We start from the raw sequence: 24,957 nt of genomic DNA on the forward strand, positions 1-24,957 counted from the left end.
CGTATTTCCGCGTGTCCCAATTTTTCTATTGCTGAACTTTTAATGCTTTCTCTAATTTCAATCCAAGTATCCTCAACACTAGTGCACTCCGAGTCTTCTAAAACCGAGAATCTATTCGAAACTTCAATCTGGTATTCCTCTCTTACCTGGCTCTCTTCTAATTTATTTAAATTAAATCTCTCCGTTTTCGGACATTGAGTATTACCTTTATTCAACGATAATCTCTCCCGTATTATCGCTGCTACCAGGTAGTGATCAGTGTCACAATCAGCCCCTCTAAACGACCGGACGTCAATTATGCTAGATTGTCTTCTTCTATCTACTAAAACGTGATCAATTTGATTATGTGTTTTTCCGTCTGGTGATGTCCAAGTGTATTTATGAACGTCGCGATGTGGGAATTTTGTACTCTTCACGATTAGGTTTTTGGATGTTGCAAAGTTCACGAGTCTAACACCGTTGTCATTACTTTCCTTATGCAAACTTTCGTTCCCTATAATCGGTTTGAAAATATCCTCTCGTCCTACCTTCGAATTGAAATCCCCTAATAGAATCTTCATATGGTATCGCGGGAGTTGGTCAAATATCCGTTCCACTTCTTCGTAAAAACTGTCTTTCATATCGTCATCCTTATCTTCAGTTGGAGCATGTACATTTAAAACAATAATATCACACCACCGTCCCTTAAGAGTAATAAAAGAAAGTCTGTCAGTAACAAATTCAACCCGTTTAATTGCTGGTAATATTCGTTTGTGAACGAAAAACCCTGTTCCTAACTGGTGATTTTTATTTCCTTCCCCGTAAAAGAACGTAAAATTTCCGGAATTCTCAGATCCATTTCCTTCCCACCTAACTTCCTGAACTCCTACTAAGTCCATCCTGTATTTCTCTAACTCACTCGTTACAGATTTTAACGCGCCTGCCCTGTAAAGACTTCTAATATTCCATGTTCCAAACGTGGGTTCCTGTCACCACGGCATGGCGCGTCCTCAGGTTGCGGATCGAGGAGAAGGCCTCTAGATATAGAGGTTAGCTGCGAATATACTGAATAAGCAGTCGCGGACAGACGACTAGGAGTGGTCCTCCAGCTTGGGGGTTTGGGTAAGGCTAACACCCTCATCCTGTAAAAAAAGGTACTTGTTCAGAAACATTCACAAAAGCCTCGGACAAGTCTATAGGCTATACACGTAAAAATGGAAATTTGGTAGATATGACAATGGTGTGGTTAGAATTCATTTTGAATTACAGCTGACCAATTTAGTCAAAATCGAAGTGTTGCACAATGTAGGTACCTCTCTTCTGTGCATTATTATTTTCCTGCAGCTATTGCATTATGTTGGATATTACGAATGGATTCATGAGAGACTCCTTTACTGACACTTCATTACACATTGATGAAAACCAGTATACTAACAATTTTTCTAACGAAGTCCTATTTTTCCCAAATTGCAAAAGTGACACCATCTTTCCAGTCTATCAGACCAAGAGTAGTCATATCCAAATGCTCGACCCCAAGACAATTAACGCCCTCTTCAAGTTGGCAAACATCTTTTTCATCCTCACATGTTATGAGCTTGAGTACATATCATGTTAGCTTATCAAAATTCCTGATAGATACATTGTTCAGGGACATATATATAAGAAATAAATTAGAAAAATGCACACATGAGCATACATCCTGGGCAGTGGCGTATTTACGATTTTGTTTCGGGAGGGGCTTTGCTAACTTTATTCCTGGAAATGTGAAAATTCTGCAAGATATTTCATTTACTTTAAAATAGTAAATAATACTTCGGGAGGGGCCCGGAAACTCCCCTTAAATACGCCACTGTTCCTGGGTAAGATTACACTTTACCCATTTAGGTCTGAGAGAACAGAATTTGGCAATCCCCATTTTCATTTCAGAGAAGAACAAAACGTATGCTTCTTTTGCTGTCCTCATCAAATACTTGCCGGTTTTTATCACACTTTCTCACTTTCTCTTCATTTTCTATTGCTCCAACCACGTCGTGTTTGGACTTTCTTGGGAACAATCTCTCTAATCAGATAATATGACAATGCACATTCAATGTACTCAGGACTGAGGGAATGTCCTTGTAAAGAATCGAATATACTCCAAATTCCCTTTTCTCATTTCTGCTTGCGAGATTTGTCTGTCATACACATACTCACTGAAGGGAGTAAGTTCAACAAGTCTTTCTTTGAGAAGTTTTCTGGAACCAAGAGTTAAAAGTATCAACTTGTCGTTTCTATTTCTTGAATCACTGGCAAGGTGCAGTGCTGCTGACATAGTACAGATCCATCCATCATAAGTGAATCGTTTGTTGGAGTCAACCATGGATATCCCCAGAATTACAACCACCTTCATCGCCAGACACATCATATACTGAAAAAAATGTTGCGCAGAGAACCTCTTGCATACGACCTCGTCTATTTAAGCAAACTGTCTGGTTCCATTATGTTCTATCCTACCACTTCTGATCTTCGTAGGAGATTTAATAGTGACGTATGTCCTTCTAACATGTACTTCATCTGCAGGTGGACAATAGGATATATATGTGTTATTATATGTTTCGGTAGTACAATTTCTTAGATTCTGGTACCTTTTGTAACAATTCAAACACGTTTTATGGTCACCACACATTCTTACAGCAGATCCGAACACACGTTGCCGAGATGATGCCAAATTTCCAATCTTTTGAATATATATATATATATATATATATATATATATATATATATATATATATATATATATATATTATTTCTTGTAGTTTCTCTTATAAGCCTTTTCTCATAGTCATTACGAGACATACTCTCACTGTTCTAATTTTCAATTTTGCAATGCTGTTCTTCCTCTTTGCATCTCGTACAAAGTTTTGTGCAATGCACAGATTGTAGTCTAAGTAAAACTATCATTGAGGAGAAATTACTATGTTGTCTAAGTAAATGCATTTTCTTTCTTTTCAGAAAAATTCTTGTTAAATTGTAGTTAAACACTTTAGCTTAATATAAAACAGAATAATCACAAAGTTAATAATCGAAATACATTAAGAAAAACTGGCTGCTTCTAGGAAATCACTCCTCGACGACCGCTAACTACGAAAACTAAACGAAAATATTGAAAGATATGGGAACTGAGCATTAACAGCTATTTATGACATATTATACTAGTAAATATGACAAAAATAAGAGGGGTACAGGTACAGGTTAGAACAAAAAGATGTATTTCTTATGTCCGCAAAATGTACATACTACCAAAACGAAATACAGTTTTAAAACATACCACGTTTTCAAGTGTTATGGTAATAAAACAAACAAAATATCACAATTTTTTAATAATTCGTTCTGGAAAGAGACTTTTTTCAAGATATAATCTGAAAATTTTGACAAAAACCTGGGATTTTTCTACAATAAATTTTCAAAATGGCGGTTCTTCGTATTTAAAAATCTCAGACATTTTTCCTTTTAATATGGGCAATCAAATAGTACTCTGAAATATGGATGACAATAACACCTTTCCACTAGAATTTGTTCCAATTTTCTCTCTGCTTTCGTTGTTTATATAAGAGAAAAATAACTTTAATGCGTGGTTGTATATTCATCAGGAAAAGAGACTTCACTCACTTCTACCATCCATTCCAGTGCTTACTTTTTCAAAATATTTTGGTATTACTATATATATATATATATATATATATATATATATATATATATATATATATATATTTGGTCTAGGAATTAATTCGTGCGGTTGGTACGCACACATTGAAGCTGTAGTACAAACACACGTACCTTAAGAAAAATATTGTCCATCGCTAGCCACCACTTTCGCCCATCTGTCAGGCAATGTATGGATTCCGTGGCGAAAGAAGTCCTCATCCTTGGAAGCGATCCAGTCAGAGACCCATGTTTCGATATCTTCTGAAGAAGTAAACCGCTGTCCAATCAAATCGTTGTTCATGCAATCGAACAAGTAGTAGTCCGAAGGAGCAACGTCTGGTGAATACGGCGGGTGGGGTAAAACTTCCCATCCGACATTTTCTAAATAGGTTTTGACCGGTTTTGCGACATGTGGGCGAGCGTTATCATGTTGAACAATAAGTTTATCATGTCTGTTCTCCCATTCTGGTCGTGTTCTGGCCAGAGCTTGCTTCAAACGCATTAATTGTCGTCGATAACGTTCTCCATTCATAGTTTCACCCGGTTGCAGCAGCTCATAGTACAGCACACCTTTCATATCTCACCATATGCACAGCATAACCTTTGCACAGTGAATATCTCGTTTTGGTTGTGATGGACCTGGTTCACCTGGTTTCACCCAGGCCTTTTTTCGTTTAGGGTTCTCGTAATGGATCCACTTCTCATCACCCGTAATAATTCGATGCAGAAACCCCTTTCTGCTCTGTCGTTGAAGCAGCAATTCGCAAATGGTTTTTCGTCTTTCAACGTCTCTGTCTTTCAATTCATGTGGAACCCAATGTGACATCTTTTGAATCATTCCCATGGCTTTCAAGAGTTTGGAGACTGTTGTTTGATCAACGCCTAATGCTGCTGCAAGTTGTTCCTGCGTTTGACACGAATCCTGCTCGAGCAATGCTGTCAATTCTTCGTCTTGAATTTTTTTTGGCTGTCCAGCTCGCTCTTGGTCTGCCAAGCCGAAATCACCACTTCTAAACCGTGCAAACCACTTCTGACACGTTCGCTCAGCTAGAGCATGGTCACCATACACTTCCACCAAAATACGATGACTTTCAGTCGCACTTTTCTGCATGTTAAAGTAATGCAGCATGACACCCCGCAAAAACACTTTATCAGGCACAAATTGCGCCATGTTCACTTAACTACAAACTGGTGTTGTTGACGCTTTAATCCACTGCCCTATACTACGAACGATACGCGATGACAGGGGTTTGCAACACATGTGTGGATACACGGAACTGTGGGACGCTCCGTTCGTTGCGCCATCTCTTGTCCACCCGCAAGAATTAATTCCTAGACCAAATATATATATATATATATATATATATATATATATATATATATATATATATATATATATATATATATGTATAAGCAAAGTTACTTATGCAGATCAAAATATGTGATTAAAAATTGTACTGTGCTCCGACAAGTCACATTTTTGTCTAGTACAATGATGTAAGATGTGCAGTACACCGAAAATCCAGTGAAACATTTCACCTGCAATGTGCTTGTATTATCTGTGATTCAAGCTCGAGAAAGCTCTGTGTGATCGGGTATATTCCAGTTTGCTACCAGTCCAATTTCAGATCAACTCAATTTCCGTCCATTTAGCGACCATCTTTGAATGACAGGTAGGGAAGATTTGTCAACTATGATAAAATAGTTCAGTTTGTTATGAAACAATGACTGATTCTTTGAGCGAAACCTTTGGGAAGAAGAAATCGCTGAACTGGTTGTTACATTCAATTATTTATATTTCATATTAGCAATAAGTTAACCAAGAATTTTCAGATATACCCTGATTTCAAGGAGGGTTCTTCAAAGTAGTCAGAAAGTAAACTTTGATAACAATCGACATTCAGTGCTTTGGAGGGAAATCGGAAGTGTTAGGAACCAACACCTCCATATATATATATATATATATATATATATATATATATATATATATATATATATATATATATATATATATATATGTGCATTTGTGTGTGTGTTCGGAATAACGTGTGATGCAATGTATTTAGTCACGGTATATTTCACGTTTTCTTCTCTTATAAGCTAAAAGAAAACATCGCAAATTTTTTTTTTTCGAGTACTAGAGACCATGCTGTTGACGATCCTTAGCACTTCCGATATCGCGCCAAAGGATTCCGTGTTCACTGCTGTCAAGGCAGTTTGCCTACTTTGAACCAATCATAAAGTCATAGAATATCTCAAAATTCTGCTGATGCATCTCTGGGAATTTCACACTGCATGAATACTCTACACACCCATTAAACATTAATGAAATATACCTTTTCGAATTGTGTGTGCGTGACTTCCTTTACGCTGATGAGAACCACCAGTCCACGATTTCTCGAATGCGAAATAAGGCCTCTTGAAATTTGACTTTTTTTTTTTTCCGATTTTTGATAGCCCTAACTCTTAAACTATGCACTTTTCCCCACAGTTCCATAGGAACTTTTTGACTCATTTTGATATAAGGAATCACTTCTTACAGTTTGTCGGTATAGTTCATTAACACCCTCTCTCTCTCTCTCTCTCTCTCTCTCTCTCTCTCTCTCTCTCTCTATATATATATATATATATATATATATATATATATATATATATATATATATATATATGTGTGTGTGTATGTGTGTGTGTGTGTGTGTATGTGTGTATGTGTACAGGGGCGGATCCAGGATATGATCAAGGGAGGGGCTGAACCATATTTTGCCGTTTTATCCAGTGTACACTGAGAAAAAAAATTGTAGGTGGCGTACTTAAAAGGTAGGTTACATGCGTAATTCATGTAGTTTGTAGACTTAACGTACAGCAGACGTATAACTGAAAACGCATGTTTTATAATACTTTCTGTATAAGTGTTCCATCTATACGTACTTTCCGTATGAAACAATGTAGGCGGTCAGGATATCACATACAAATGGACGTATATAACATATAGCTGACGAAGGTAACACAAGCATATGCATGTGATATACGGACAACTGTTAGATGTAAGACATCCTGCAACGGCATGATGTAACATCTAAGGGCAGTGCCTATGTAGCATACGGATAACGTATGTTCCGTACTGATTTCTATAGTAAGCAAAAGGATTCCGTATATTTGTACAATATACCGCTGTCCGGAGAACGGATTTTTCTCTGTGTAAAGCAGCGTCAAAGCCCATTTTATCCAGTGTATACCTGAGCGTCAGGAGGATGGGGCTATAGCCCCTATAGCTTCCTCTTGGATCCGCCACTATATATATATATATATATATATATATATATATATATATATAGTGGCGGATCCACGGGGCTATAGGGGCTATGCCCCCCTCCTTGACGCTCAGGTATACACTGGATAAAATGAACTTCAATCCTACTTTATACTGGATAAAACGGCAGAGTATGGTTTAGCCCCTCCCTTGATCATATTCTGGATCCGCCCAATATATATAGTTTTCATAAGATAATCCTGGATTTCATAAGAAACAGCCAGAACTCTGGCTATGCACCAGTTAAAGTTATATACAGGGTGTGATTGAAAAGTACCGGAACTTTTCCCGCCGCGCGGCTCCCTGGCGTTCGAAAAATGTGAGGGTGGGGGAAAATGTGCGCGGGACCTTCCTCTTTCAAGAGGAACTTGGCCCAGTGCGCTGCGAGCCGCGGTTGAGAAAGCATCGCTGTCCGCGCGAACGTCGTTTTGGTCGTCGGTCACGTTTTTCGAGCGCCGAAAATGGAGTCAAAGATTGACCAACGCTACGCCATCAAGTTTTGTGTCAAACTAAAAAAGACGTTCCCGAAACCCAGGACCTGCTCAAGGAAGCCTTTGGGGAAAATGTGATGTCTCGTACTCGGATCTTTGAGTGGCACAAGGCCTTCAGGGAAGGCCGGGAGGACGCCGATGACGAACCACGCTCTGGGAGGCCGTCGACGTCGAAAACCGATGAAAACATCGACCGAGTTCGCGAATACCTGAACCTGGACCGTCGGACAACCCTCCGGGAGATCAGCGAAGAACCTAATTTGACATACTATGCAGTGCAAAAAATTGTGACTGAAGAATTGAACATGTGGAAGGTGTGAGCCAAACTGGTCCCCAAGATGTTGACCGAGGAGCAAAAAGAACTGCGAGTTAAAATGGGCCGTGAAGTGCTGGATTGTGTGGAAGCCGACGAAGAGTTATTAGACAGTGTGATCAGTGGTGATGAAACATGGTGCTACGAGTACGACCCCAAAACAGAACCCTTTCGCGTCGGTTGATGCGATAAAAAAAAAAAAAAAGAGTGTAACCGCGGAGCTTACAGCCATTCCGGAAAACAACTACAAAAATTGTTTTGAACACTGGAAAGACCACTACTGGCGTTGTATTGACACAAAAGGATTGTATTTTGAAGAATTTTAACAGTTTTTGTAAAAAAAAGTTCAATAAACCTGTTGTTCTAAAAAAAAAGTTCCGGTACTTTTCAATCACACCCTGTATACAGGCAATAAAATCATCAACAGCAAAGTCTATAGGCTATACAAGTAAAAATGGAAATTTGGTAGATATGACAATGGTGTGGTTGGAATTCATTTTGAATCACAGCCGACCAACTTAGGCAAAGTCGAAGTGTTGCACCCTGCTGCTATTGCATTACGTTGAATATTACGAATGGATTCGTGGGAGACTGCTTTACTGACACTTCCTTAACACATTGATGAAAACCAGTATACTAACAATTTTTCTAACAAGGTCCTATTTTTCCAAATTGCAAAAGTAACACCATCTTTCCAGTCTATCAGACCAAGAGTAGTCATATCCAAATGCTCGACCCCAAGACAATTAACGCCCTCTTCAAGTTGGCAAACATCTGTTTCATACTCACATGTTATGAGCTTGAGTACATGTCATGTTAGCTTATCAAAATTCCTGATAGTTACATTGTTCAGGGACATATATATAAGAAATAAATTAGAAAAATGCACACATGAGCATACATCCTGGGCAGTGGCGTATTTACGATTTTGTTTCGGGAGGGGCTTTGCTAACTTTATTCCTGGAAATGTGAAAATTCTGCAAGATATTTCATTTACTTTAAAATAGTAAATAATACTTCGGGAGGGGCCCGGAAACTCCCCTTAAATACGCCACTGTTCCTGGGTAAGATTACACTTTACCCATTTAGGTCTGACAAGGAACCCTAGGTATCTATCAGAGCCTGATTTTCATGAAACTTTGTATATAAATAGAGTACCTCGGGAAACACGCACAGCCAAAATTGTAGCTGCAGAGTCTAAGACGTTGGGACACTAGGGCTCGAGAAAGATCAAATGCGGAACGTCAGTACATTAAGGACATGGTGACAAAATGCAAGTTTTTCTTTAAAACTCGTCATTGTAACGACACAAAATGAACATACATGGATACGAGATGGTAGATATGATCTGTTAAAAGTGATGAAAAGAATATCTGCCATCTTGAAAGAGGCCATGTTGAAACTGGTGTGATTGCTGTAAATGAGAAGATGGTCATGCGATGTATCAATTTGAACATAAATAGACGCAAAAACCCGTTGGTGAAGTCTGTTGTGGGATTATATTATTTCTGTGCTTCTGGTAGAGTGGTTTAGGTACAAAATGAGCAAAGGTATCTCATGACACTGGAACAGATGGAGAGTATGGAGCGCTATGAGTGAACTGATAGGCGTTCTGATTTATGTTCGAATTAATGGAAATATAATAAACAGTTACAAATTAATGCTAACCATGGCATTATTATGAAGAACCCTTTGTATCAGCATATCCACACCAATTATATGTTGGCTCTGACACAAATCATGTAGTACTAAAATTATATTTCGCTCTGTTTTTCTAGTTGCACTGATCCCACTTATAGCCCACCATAATCTGCATCTGCTCGAGTGTCATGAGATACACTTTGCTCATTTTGTACCTAAACCACTCTGCCAGAAGCACAGAAATAATGTAATCCCACAACAAACTTCACCAACTGTTTTTTTGTGTATACTTATGTTCAAATTGATGCATCGCATGACCCTCTTCTCATTTATACCAATCACACCAGTTTCAACATGGCCTCTTTCAAGAGGCGGATATTCTTTTCATCACTTTTAACAGATCATATCTACCATCTCGTATCCATGTATGCTCATTTCGTGTGATTACAATGACGAGTTTTAAAAGAAAAACTTGCATTTTGTCACCATGTCCTTAATGTACTGACGTTCCGTATTTGATCTTTTTCGAGCCCTAGTGTTCCAATGTCTTGGACTCTGCAGCTACAATTTTGGCTGTGTGTGTTTCCCGAGGTACTCTATTTATATACAAAGTTTCATAAAAATCGGGCTCTGATAGATACCTAGGGTTCCTTGTGAGAGAACAGAATTTGGCAATCCCCATTTTCATTTCAGAGAAGAACAAAACGTATGCTTCTTTTGCTGTCCTCATCAAATACTTGCCGGTTTTCATCACACTTTCTCACTTTCTCTTCATTTTCTATTGCTCCAACCACGTCGTGTTTGGACTTTCTTGGGAACAATCTCTCTAATCAGATAATATGACAATGCACATTCAATGTACTCAGGACTGAGGGAATGTCCTTGTAAAGAATCGAATATACTCCAAATTCCCTTTTCTCATTTCTGCTTGCGAGATTTGTCTGTCATACACATACTCACTGAAGGGAGTAAGTTCAACAAGTCTTTCTTTGAGAAGTTTTCTGGAACCAAGAGTTAAAAGTATCAACTTGTCGTTTCTATTTCTTGAATCACTGGCAAGCTGCAGTGCTGCTGACATAGTACAGATCCATCCATCATAAGTGAATCGTTTGTTGGAGTCAACCATGGATATCCCCAGAATTACAATCGCCAGACACATCATATACTGAAAAAAATGTTGCGCAGAGAACCTCTTGCATACGACCTCGTCTATTTAAGCAAATTGTCTGGTTCCATTATGTTCTATCCTACCACTTCTGATCTTCGTAGGAGATTTAATAGTGACGTATGTCCTTCTAACATGTACTTCATCTGCAGGTGGACAATAGGATATATATGTGTTATTATATGTTTCTGTAGTACAATTTCTTAGATTCTGGTACCTTTTGTAACAATTCAAACACGTTTTATGGTCACCACACATTCTTACAGCAGATCCGAACACACGTTGCCGAGATGATGCCAAATTTCCAATCTTTTGAATATATATATATATATATATATATATATATTATTTCTTGTAGTTTCTCTTATACGCCTTTTCTCATAGTCATTACGAGACATACTCTCACTGTTCTAATTTTCAATTTTGCAATGCTGTTCTTCCTCTTTGCATCTCGTACAAAGTTTTGTGCAATGCACAGATTGTAGTCTAAGTAAAACTATCATTGGGGAGAAATTACTATGTTGTCTAAGTAAATGCATTTTCTTTCTTTTCAGAAAAATTCTTGTTAAATTGTAGTTAAACACTTTAGCTTAATATAAAACAGAATAATCACAAAGTTAATAATCGAAATACATTTAAAAAAAACTGGCTGCTTCTAGGAAATCACTCCTCGACGACCGCTAACTACGAAAACTAAACGAAAATATTGAAAGATATGGGAACTGAGCATTAACAGCTATTCATGACATATTATACTAGTAAATATGACAAAAATAAGAGAGGTACAGATACAGGTTAGAACAAAAAGATGTATTTCTTATGTCCGCAAAATGTACATACTACCAAAACGAAATACAGTTTTAAAACATACCACGTTTTCAAGTGTTATGGTAATAAAACAAACAAAATATCACAATTTTTTGATAATTCGTTCTGGAAAGAGACTTTTTTCAAGATATAATCTGAAAATTTTGACAAAAACCTGGGATTTTTCTACAGTAAATTTTCAAAATGGCGGTTCTTTGTATTTAAAAATCTCAGACATTTTTCCTTTTAATATGGGCAATCAAATAGTACTCTGAAATATGGATGACAATAACACCTTTCCACTAGAATTTGTTCTAATTTTCTCTCTGCTTTCGTTGTTTATATAAGAGAAAAATAACTTTAATGCGTGGTTGTATATTCATCAGGAAAAGAGACTTCACTCACTTCTACCATCCATTCCAGTGCTTACTTTTTCAAAATATTTTGGGATTACTATATATATATATATATATATATATATATGTATGTATGTATAAGCAAAGATATTTATGCAGATCAAAATATGTGATTAAAAATTGTACTGTGCTCCGACAAGTCACATTTTGTCTAGTACAATGATGTAAGATGTGCAGTACACCGAAAATTAAGTGAAACATTTCACCTGCAATGTGCTTGTATTATCTGTGATTCAAGCTGGAGAAAGCTCTGTGTGATCGGGTATATTCCAGTTTGCTACCAGTCCAATTTCAGATCAACTCAATTTCCGTCCATTTAGCGATCATCTTTGAATGACAGGTAGGGAAGATTTGTCAACTATGATAAAATAGTTCAGTTTGTTATGAAACAATGACTGATTCTTTGAGGGAAACCTTTGGGAAGAAGAAATCGCTGAACTAGTTGTTACATTCAATTATTTATATTTCATATTAGCAATAAGTTAACCAAGAATTTTCAGATATACCCTGATTTCAAGGAGGGTTCTTCAAAGTAGTCAGAAAGTAAGCTTTGATAACAATCGACATTCAGTGCTTTGGAGGGAAATCGGAAGTGTTAGGAACCAACACCTCCATATATATATATATATATATATATATATATATATATATATATATATATATATATATATATTTGTGCATTTGTGTGTTTGTTCGGAATAACGTGTGATGCAATGTATTTAGTCACGGTATATTTCACGTTTTCTTCTCTTATAAGCTAAAAGAAAACATCGCATTTTTTTTTTCGAGTACTAGAGACCATGCTGTTGACGATCCTTAGCACTTCCGATATCGCGCCAAAGGATTCCGTGTTCACTGCTGTCAAGGCAGTTTGCCTACTTTGAACCAATCATAAAGTCATAGAATATCTCAAAATTCTGCTGATGCATCTCTGGGAATTTCACACTGCAGGAATACTCTACACACCCATTAAACATTAATGAAATATACCTTTTCGAATTGTGTGTGCGTGACTTCCTTTACGCTGATGAGAACCACCAGTCCACGATTTCTCGAATGCGAAATAAGGCCTCTTGAAATTTGACTTTTTTTTATTCGATTTTTGATAGCCCTAACTCTTAAACTATGCACTTTTCCCCACAGTTCCATAGGAACTTTTTGACTCATTTTGATATAAGGAATCACTTCTTACAGTTTGTCGGTATAGTTCATTAACACCCTCTCTCTCTCTCTCTCTCTCTCTCTCTATATATATATATATATATATATATATATATATATATATATATATATATATATATATATATATATATATATATATACAGTAAAACCTGTCTTCAACGGACCCTTTATTAAACGGAAAACTGTCTTAAACGGAAATATTTCACGGTCCCATGAATTTTGGAGAACAAAACGTGTAAAACTCCCTTCATTAAGCGGAAACTGTGTTACGCGGCCAACGGAAAGAAAAATAAACATTCTGAGTTCCGGACTACGGCGTTTAGAAGATGTTTAGACATTCTGTGAGACATATACATTACACTGTCTGCGATAAAATGTTCGTTCTTTTGTTATTATTTTTGGACAGTGTTGACCTTCCCCAACCACTACTCATATTCAGCCCCACAAATTGTCCTTAATCCCCGCAACTTAATTAAGAATCATACGGAATGTCGGAAAGAAGAACACGAGACAGAGGAAGAAGAGGAATGCGATACTGAGTTCCAAGAAGAGTGTAGAATAAATACATATCAAGATTCTCTCAGAAGTTTAAAGGAACTGCAAAAATTTGCCTTACGAAAAAATGATTCTGATTCAGTTAGTATAATTTCTCAGGCTAAAGTGTATGCGGAAAGTCAAGCAGCAATGTACACAGAAAACCCTGCTTGGCTATTAGAAAAATAAAGAAAACGTGTGCATAGCATAATTTGTATTCATTTTAATTTTTTTGTGTATTTATTCGTAGAAGAATGAAGTACTGTAATCGAACAATGTACGTACAGCAATATATTTTCTCAGTATGCCCCTTTATAAGCATGTATTTTTTTAAAAGAGGAAAAGTCTACCTCCACTAAGCGGAAACCTGACTTTAACGGAATTTTTTGCAAGTCCCGCTCGATTCCGCTAAAGACAGGTTTCACTATATATATATATATATATATATATATATATATATATATATATATATATATATATATATATATATATATATATATATATGTGTGTGTGTGTGTGTGTGTATACGTGTATGTGTACAGGGGCGGATCCAGGATATGATCAAGGGAGGGGCTGAACCATATTTTGCCGTTTTATCCAGTGTACACTGAGAAAAAAAAAATGTAGGTGGCATACTTAAAAGGTAGGTTACATGCGTAATTCATGTAGTTTGTAGACTTAACGTACAGCAGACGTATAACTGAAAACGCATGTTTTATAATACTTTCTGTATAAGTGTTCCATCTATACGTACTTTCCGTATGAAACAATGTAGGCGGTCAGGGTATCACATACAAATGGACGTATATAACATATAGCTGACGAAGGTAACACAAGCATATGCATGTGATATACGGAAAACTGTTAGATGTAAGACATCCTGCAACGGCATGATGTAACATCTAAGGGCAGTGCCTATGTAGCATACGGATAACGTATGTTCCGTACTGATTTCTATAGTAAGCAAAAGGATTCCGTATATTTGTACAATATACCGCTGTCCGGAGAACGGATTTTTCTCTGTGTAAAGCAGGGTCAAAGCCCATTTTATCCAGTGTATACCTGAGCGTCAGGAGGATGGGGCTATAGCCCCTATAGCTCCCCATTGGATCCGCCACTATATATATATATATATATATATATATATATATATATATATATATATATATATATATATATATATATATATATACAGTGGCGGATCCACGGGGCTATAGGGGCTATGCCCCCCCTCCTTGACGCTCAGGTATACACTGGATAAAATGAACTTCAATCCTACTTTATACTGGATAAAACGGCAGAGTATGGTTTAGCCCCTCCCTTGATCATATTCTGGATCCGCCCAATATATATAGTTTTCATAAGATAATCCTGGATTTCATAAGAAACAGAACTCTGGCTATGCACCAGTTAAAGTTATATACAGGGTGTGATTGAAAAGTACCGGAACTTTTCCCGCCGCGCGGCTCCCTGGCGTTCGAAAAATGTGAGGGTGGGGGAAAATGTGCGCGGGACCTTCCTCTTTCAAGAGGAACTTGGCCCAGTGCGCTGCAAGCCGCGGTTGAGAAAGCATCGCTGTCCGCGCGAACGTCGTTTTGGTCGTCGGTCACGTTTTTCGAGCTCCGAAAATGGAGTCAAAGATTGACCAACGCTACGCCATCAAGTTTTGTGTCAAACTAAAAAAGACGTTCCCGAGACCCAGGTCCTGCTCAAGGAAGCCTTTGGGGAAGATGTGATGTCCCGTACTCGGATCTTTGAGTGGCACAAGGCCTTCAGGGAAGGCCGGGAGGACGCCGATGACGAACCACGCTCTGGGAGGCCGTCGACGTCGAAAACCGATGAAAACATCAACCGAGTTCGCGAATACCTGAACCTGGACCGTCGGACAACCCTCCAGGAGATCAGCGAAGAACCTAATTTGACATACTATGCAGTGCAAAAAATTGAGACTGAAGAATTGAACATGTGGAAGGTGTGAGCCAAACTGGTCCCCAAGATGTTGACCGAGGAGCAAAAAGAACTGCGAGTTAAAATGGGTCGTGAAGTGCTGGATTGTGTGGAAGCCGACGAAGAGTTATTAGACAGTGTGATCAGTGGTGATGAAACATGGTGCTACGAGTACGACCCCAAAACAGAACCCTTTCGCGTCGGTTGATGCGATAAAAAAAAAGAGTGTAACCGCGGAGCTTACAGCCATTCCGGAAAACAACTACAAAAATTGTTTTGAACACTGGAAAGACCACTACTGGCGTTGTATTGACGCAAAAGGATTGTATTTTGAAGAATTTTAACAGTTTTTGTAAAAAAAAAAGTTCAATAAACCTGTTGTTCTAAAAAAAAGTTCCGGTACTTTTCAATCACACCCTGTATACAGGCAATAAAATCATCAACAGCAAATTCTATAGGCTATACAAGTAAAAATGGAAATTTGGTAGATATGACAATGGTGTGGTTGGAATTCATTTTGAATCACAGCTGACCAACTTAGTCAAAGTCGAAGTGTTGCACTATGTAGGTAACCCTCTCTTGTGCATTATTTTTTTCCCTGCTGCTATTGCATTACGTTGAATATTACGAATGGATTCATGGGAGACTGCTTTACTGACACTTCCTTAACACATTGATGAAAACCAGTATACTAACAATTTTTCTAACAAGGTCCTATTTTCCCAAATTGCAAAAGTAACACCATCTTTCCAGTCTATCAGACCAAGAGTAGTCATATCCAAATTCTCGACCCCAAGACAATTAACGCCCTCTTCAAGTTGGCAAACATCTGTTTCATACTCACATGTTATGAGCTTGAGTACATGTCATGTTAGCTTATCAAAATTCCTTATAGATACATTGTTCAGGGACATATATATAGGAAATAAGAAAAATGCACACATGAGCATACATCCTGGGCAGTGGCGTATTTACGATTTTGTTTCAATAGGGGCTTTGCTAACTTTATTCCTGGAAATGTGAAAATTCTGCAAGATATTTCATTTACTTTAAAATAGTAAATAATACTTCGGGAGGGGCCCGGAAACTCCCCTTAAATACGCCACTGTTCCTGGGTAAGATTACACTTTGCCCATTTAGGTCTGAGAGAACAGAATTTGGCAATCCCCATTTTCATTTCAGAGAAGAACAAAACGTATGCTTCTTTTGCTGTCCTCATCAAATACTTGCCGGCTTTCATCACACTTTCTCACTTTCTCTCCATTTTCTATTGCTCTAACCACGTCGTTTTTGGACTTTCTTGGGAACAATCTCTCTAATCAGATAATATGACAATGCACATTCAATGTACTCAGGACTGAGGGAATGTCCTTGTAAAGAATCGAATATACTCCAAATTCCCTTTTCTCATTTCTGCTTGCGAGATTTGTCTGTCATACACATACTCACTGAAGGGAGTAAGTTCAACAAGTCTTTCTTTGAGAAGCTTTCTGGAATCAAGAGTTAAAAGTATCAACTTGTCGTTTCTATTTCTTGAATCACTGGCAAGCTGCAGTGCTGCTGACATAGTACAGATCCATCCATCATAAGTGAATCGTTTGTTGGAGTCAACCATGGATATCCCCAGAATTACAACCACCTTCATCGCCAGACACATCATATACTGAAAAAAATGTTGCGCAGAGAACCTCTTGCATACGACCTCGTCTATTTAAGCAAACTGTCTGGTTCCATTATGTTCTATCCTACCACTTCTGATCTTCGTAGGAGATTTAATAGTGACGTATGTCCTTCTAACATGTACTTCATCTGCAGGTGGACAATAGGATATATATGTGTTATTATATGTTTCTGTAGTACAATTTCTTAGATTCTGGTACCTTTTGTAACAATTCAAACACGTTTTATGGTCACCATACATTCTTACAGCAGATCCGAACACACGTTGCCGAGATGATGCCAAATTTCCAATCTTTTGAATATATATATATATATATATATATATATATATATATATATATATAATTTCTTGTAGTTTCTCTTATACGCCTTTTCTCATAGTCATTACGAGACATACTCTCACTGTTCTAATTTTCAATTTTGCAATGCTGTTCTTCCTCTTTGCATCTCGTACAAAGTTTTGTGCAATGCACAGATTGTAGACTAAGTAAAACTATCATTGCACAGTGGGCCAGAATCAGAATCTGACTGGAAAAAAGTCGTTTTGGCAACTACGTCTAATCTACATTCGAACAGCACAGTTGTGTTAAGTAATAAATAAGGTTTCTTGCTGCGTATCAGTAAACACGGATAACAGCATATAGTGGCGGCAGCAGCACTTCAAAATTGATAGTTCATTATCTGTTTTATAGCGCGCTGAATTGGGGTAGTATGAACGTAAGGTTTGCGGTTTAATTGCGCATGTGAAAAGGCAACGAACGATCGCAAAATAAGCTATGAATAAACGTGTGTATATGTACTTGCTGTTTGACTAAAGTTTTGATTGATTGGTTTACGTTGCTGTTCTGTAGAAGCATTTCTAGAGAGTCGAAGTATTCACGTATTGAAGAACTGCTATTGGAAATTGAAATTGAGATTTAAAAATGTACGTTCATGTCTGTATTGAGATCTTTCGTCATGGTGTAGTTTGATATATGTATTTCGAAATACAGTTGTGATCTACTGCCCGTTCTTGCCCGATTTTTATATTTATCGTCTTTTCAAAGTTAGGTGTAGCGAGCCGGATACGCTCTTCGTGACGTGAAGAACCTGTACGAGGTATTGCATTCTAAACCATCAAACGAAGCACTTTATAATTATGATACGAACAGTTATGGAATGTAAATTCTTTCTGTGGATGTTCTTCGCAGTGTGAGAGTGACTTTAAGTGCCTTCAAAGTGATTTCGAGAAGCGTTGGAAGCTGTGTAATAGAATGACTGATAAATTTTTATCCGAATTTTTATATAATGATTGGTTGGAAGGACACATTAAGTTCTCTGATAAAGTATTTACTGGTTTCAAAACGATCTCTTGAAGCCAAGAGCATAGGCCTTTGACAAGCAAATCAGGCAGACCTAGTAAACTCTTCGAAGATCCGGAAACAATGTCGAAGAAAAAACTTGTACAACTACTCGTTACAAAGCATTCTGAGTAAGAGCTGGTGTTGGCTACCCAATGTTCATTGAGAGCTGCTGGAAAAAGAGATGCCGCGGTTGTATTAGGAGAAATCACTCAAACGACACCTAAGGGAGCAACGAAAATCAAAAAAGCTTATCATTCGCCAAAATTCTCTCAAACACTTATTCTCCGGATGAAGTCGTGGCACTTATTGTAGATAACAACTTAACAAAAAGACAGTATGCACATTTGAGACTGGAGGCAAAGGCAAAACATTGTGACATATATCCGTCGTATAAAGTGGTGTGGGAAGCAAAATTAAAGCGTTATCCCAGAGAAAAGAATATTATAGTAATTGACACGTCAGCTGAAGATAATTTACAAGCAATAGTAAATCAGACAATTGGCGCATCGTGATTTTACATGAATATTATATTAAACAGTGCATCAAAGATGGAGACATAATGAAATTAGTGTGTGAGTGGGGTTGCGTTGGAAGCAGTTGTCATAATGTATATAAGCAGAAAGTTCAAACAGAAGATAAATTGAACTAGTGGCTCAGATATTTTTGCTATCTCCTTCGTTCCCTTACAGTTGTATTCAACATCAGATGGGGAGGTTGACAAAGCAATTTTGTAGCAAAATCCCAAACCATCGTCGCCTAGATTTTGTCGACCCATTAAATTATTGTACCAGAAAAGAGAACTGAACTGTCGAGAAAAGAGGTATGTTCAATGGAAACGCAAATACATAATTTAAAGCCTACTAATGTACCAATTCAGGAGAAGGAAGTAAATGATATTCCTAAACTTGTGTTCACAATGGTGAATGGGAAGATGTGAAACTCTGTTACAGAAACTTCCTCCTCAAACGTACTCCTTGAAGGCACTTAAAGTCACTCTCACACTGCGAAGAACATCCACAGAAAGAATTTACATTCCATAACTGTTCGTATCATAATTATAAAGTGCTTCGTTTGATGGTTTAGAATGCAATACCTCGTACAGGTTCTTCACGTCACGAAGAGCGTATCCGGCTCGCTACACCTAACTTTGAAAAGACGATAAATATAAAAATCGGGCAAGAACGGGCAGTAGATCACAACTGTATTTCGAAATACATATATCAAACTACACCATGACGAAAGATCTCAGTACAGACATGAACGTACATTTTTAAATCTCAATTTCAATTTCCAATAGCAGTTCTTCAATACGTGAATACTTCGACTCTCTAGAAATGCTTCTACAGAACAGCAACGTAAACCAATCAATCAAAACTTTAGTCAAACAGCAAGTACATATACACACGTTTATTCATAGCTTATTTTGCGATCGTTCGTTGCCTTTTCACATGCGCAATTAAACCGCAAACCTTACGTTCATACTACCCCAATTCAGCGCGCTATAAAACAGATAATGAACTATCAATTTTGAAGTGCTGCTGCCGCCACTATATGCTGTTATCCGTGTTTACTGATACGCAGCAAGAAACCTTATTTATTACTTAACACAACTGTGCTGTTCGAATGTAGATTAGACGTAGTTGCCAAAACGACTTTTTTCCAGTCAGATTCTGATTCTGGCCCACTGTGCATTGGGGAGAAATTACTATGTTGTCTAAGTAAATGCATTTTCTTTCTGTTCAGAAAAATTCTTGTTAAATTGTAGTTAAACACTTTAGCTTAATATAAAACAGAATAATCACAAAGTTAATAATCGAAATACATAAAAAAAAAAAAAACTGGCTGCTTCTAGGAAATCACTCCTCGACGACCGCTAACTACGAAAACAAAACGAAAATATTGAAAGATATGGGAACTGAGCATTAACAGCTATTCATGACATATTATACTAGTAAATATGACAAAAATAAGAGGGGTACAGGTATAGGTTAGAACAAAAAGATGTATTTCTTATGTCCGCAAAATGTACATACTACCAAAACGAAATACAGTTTTAAAACATACCACGTTTTCAAGTGTTATGGTAATAAAACAAACAAAATATCACAATTTTTTAATAATTCGTTCTGGAAAGAGACTTTTTTCAAGATATAATCTGAAAATTTTGACAAAAACCTGGGATTTTTCTACAATAAATTTTCAAAATGGCGGTTCTTTGTATTTAAAAATCTCAGACACTTTTCCTTTTAATATGGACAATCAAATAGTACTCTGAAATATGGATGACAATAACACCTTTCCACTAGAATTTGTTCCAATTTTCTCTCTGCTTTCGTTGTTTATATCAGAGAAAAATAACTTTAATGCGTGGTTGTATATTCATCAGGAAAAGAGACTTCACTCACTTCTACCATTCATTCCAGTGCTTACTTTTTCAAAATATTTTGGGATTACTATATATATATATATATATATATATATATATATATATATATATATATATATATATATATATATATATATATATATATATATATGTATAAGCAAAGATACTTATGCAGATCAAAATATGTGATTAAAAATTGTACTGTGCTCCGACAAGTCACATTTTTGTCTAGTTCAATGATGTAAGATGTGCAGTACACCGAAAATCCAGTGAAACATTTCACCTGCAATGTGCTTGTATTGTATTATCTGTGATTCAAGCTGGAGAAAGCTCTGTGTGATCGGGTATATTCCAGTTTGCTACCAGTCCAATTTCAGATCAACTCAATTTCCGACCATTTAGCGATCATCTTTGAATGACAGATAGGTAAGATTTGTCAGCTATAATAAAATAGTCCAGTTTGTTATGAAACAATGACTGATTCTTTGAGCGAAACCTGTGGGAAGAAGAAATCGCTGAACTGGTTGTTACATTCAATTATTTATATTTGATAATAGCAATAAGTTAACCAAGGTAGAAAGTATCACAAGACTTTGTGTAAGTCTTTTAAGGAGGATATTAACAATTCCTCAAAAATAATAGAATAATGACGTAAATGACACCAGATAAAAAGTTTCAGAATGGAAAAATGAAAAATATGAGATTTCTCTCACATTTTTGAGAGAATTTTACATTTTTATATCTTTTTTTAGAATTGCGTTTTATATTTTGACTTCCGTTTCCTTTCATATCTGTAACAATATCTTATAATAATCCTATCAGTTTCCATTTTGAATATTGCTTCTCTTCATTAATTAATTATTCCGCAATTTTTACTTGTAATACTAAAAGTATCAGTATTTGTAGAAGTAAGAAAGATTTGGATTTAGATTAGGCCCCTTCTAAGTCAAGTAAGAATGCTGGAATAAATTTATGTATGAGGCACGTTTGGACTTTAAAATCAGCACAGCTGTGAGATGAATTTACCGTGCTTATTATCTGGATCTGAGAAAAGACTTGTTTTATAATCAATAATAATAATAATAATAATAATAATAATAATAATAATAATAATAATAATAATGATAATGATGATAATAATAATAATAACTTCCTGAAGCTGAATTGTTGGTAACGCTATGGTAGTCCCCAGAGATTATTCAATACGCTACATTTTGAAAATTCTGCTGGAAAATTTGAAAAGCAGGAAGTGTGATGACATTTCAACACGGACATAGTAACTGTGATAATAAAGTTTGCTCCACTTATTGGGTTATGTTGGCAATTCAAAATCTTTCTAACCACATAAAATTACAACTTGAGTACAACCTGTTTCACTATTATTTCAGGTAGGGCCTATTTTAGAGATGAGACCGGAAAGACCTCTTTTTAACAAAAACAAACTCACTTTTCGAGATAGAACAATACATTCACTCATCACAACGATACAGTCTTAAATTTAATTTGTTCTCGTGAGCAGCAGTACTCTGAATGCATCTAAAGACGAGAATAAACATTGCTATAGACTAATAAGATAATCTAAATGCACTGTCAATTCTTAGAAGTAAGAGATGATGAATTCCCTTCTTCTTAGCGAATCTGGCACCAAATTTATGCTTTCGTGGCTATGTGGTTAGCGCACACATCTTCAGCGCAGATCAAGTTCGATGGTAACTTATGTGGTTTAGCGATCCCACGTTAAGCTGTAAGTCCGAGTCTCCTATAGCCTCGGTGTGCTAAACTGAACTTCAAATCAACCAACTGAAGTCAATATATGCAAGAGACTAATAGAATCAGTGATGTCAACCTGAAACGTTATCAAATGGTCTTAAATTTCCCCCGCTATACTAATAACAAAATTTTGCTAGATTTACAAAACATAAACAGTGAAATTAGTGTACATCAGTCATTTTATTTTCGATATATGATTGAACTATTCAAAAAATTCCGATCATCTACGTTCATCAAATAGTTTGTGACAGTTGCATCATTACCATTTTTATTTAATTTTTAAATAAATCTTTTAAATTCAATTTTGCGTATAATTATGAACATTAGTGCATATAATTTTCATTTTCATTTTTGTTTGTTTAAAGAGCAAAAGGACATTCTCTTTATTTTCCCTTACTATCCGAGAGGTAAGATGTTTTATTTTTTTTCTGTATACCTGTCCGTGCGGCGAGGACAGTTGAAAGACCCTTCCATTGTCTCTCAATACCACTGCCTAAGCCACATACGTAGACCACACACAGCAGAGTTCCCGGCGTGAACGCAAGAAAGAAGAACAAAACAGCTTTTAGCATCTTTTTGTGAAATTGAAAAAAATAATAAAGTCCTAACACGTTGAATAGAATCCAAGTAGAAATATAATCTCTGCGAATTTGTCAAAATCACAGCATAGACCATATGTCGCCACTCAGAACCAAGATAAAATTTTAACATAGAACTGTGAAATGGTCCAAAACCATGCACGAGACGACTAGGAGCCAAATCAACTCTCATAAAAATTTTCGATATAACATGTGAAATTTGAAGGAAGCACGTACGTTAGAGAAACGACGCCCGAAAACCGTAAATAGGCGGAGACCAAGAGAATCAAAATTTAGGACACCAAAATAAGTTAACGAATAAGAGAGCAGAGACGAAATCGAAGACACCGTTAGAGGCGTATCCAAAAAGTTCGGCAGGTTAAAAATTCAAAACTCCAAGTCAGTCGTAAAATAATTCTTCACCGGGAAACAGCGTACCACCGCAACACAAAAACATACCCGGAACTTACACACACACTACATTCATAATCAAAAGTTAAGTTCACAATAACAATGTGCGGCTAAACTTACCGAAGCCGAGTGTACGAAATTACAATCTTTCCTTAGCATAGTAACCTACACATTGATCTTCTTCAAAATATATTTATATATATAAACCTATATAAACTTTGTAACGCTGCTAATATATATATATATATATATATATATATATATATATATATATATATATATATATATATATATATATATATATATAGATCGCGAAACGCCTACAAACATTGTTTTTGAGTGACAGAGTTTCGTACTTATAAACATAATCACGGGCTATTACAGACAATTAGAATAACCTACATACGCACCGACAGCACTTGAACTAGTTTTAATCATACATAATCAGTTTTGAAGTATTATACACAATGCTTAAAAACAATAAACACTGTTTATCCGTGTAACACTACACTTTTAACACCGAGAGTGATGTTGGTGCAGTGTGACGTCTGAAAGTGCTTTTAGTGAGAGTGCATCCTATCAGAAATGGACCAACAGAAGCCCCACCTTGATGGATCAGGAGACGCCCAAGAGCGACGCCCCTTCCAGTTTGAGAGGAGGACGCAGCGGGAATCGAAGAGAGGAACTCCGAATCCAGGACACTTCTCACGAAAGAAGGAAGCCAGTAAACGCAGGGACATCTGTATGTGTGTGGTGAGCTTGGTGGTGAGAGCAGTGTGTACGGCGAAAGGTAGGACCCATCCAAATTATTTTTTGTTGATTCCAAAAGGGAAATTTTCGTCATTGAATAAAATGCAAGACGTTCGCGATATAAAGTCGGAACTATTTGAAAACTGTTAATGTATTTACACCGCGTGGAGAAAAGATTTTCCAACTCGAACTGTAATTGCTAAACAATTAGATTTTTTTTCTTTCTTTTTGAGCAAGGCTTATTAAAATAGAGATATTTTTTTTAATGATACTTATATATAGATATTCTGTGACTTTAGTGAATATGTCGTTGTTTTTATTAAGGAAATAGTAGTTTAGGCCATTACTCTATTTGTCACTTAGATTTTTTTTGATAACATATAAAGAAAGTTAATTTAAAAGTAGATCGAATGACAGGTTGTAGACCTTTAACGATGAAAGAAGTATTTACTTTAACATATGGAAATTTGTATGAAGTAAAAATGCATCATCTGCGCTATGTACATGTAATATGAGAACTTTAAGATAATTTTGAACAAGACATAATAGATATTCCTAGAAAATATATTC

The sequence above is a fragment of the Thermobia domestica genome, chromosome 3 (genome assembly GCF_964235325.1).
Source record: "Thermobia domestica chromosome 3, izTheDome1.hap1.1, whole genome shotgun sequence".
In the NCBI taxonomy this organism is placed as follows: Eukaryota; Metazoa; Arthropoda; class Insecta; order Zygentoma; family Lepismatidae; genus Thermobia; species Thermobia domestica.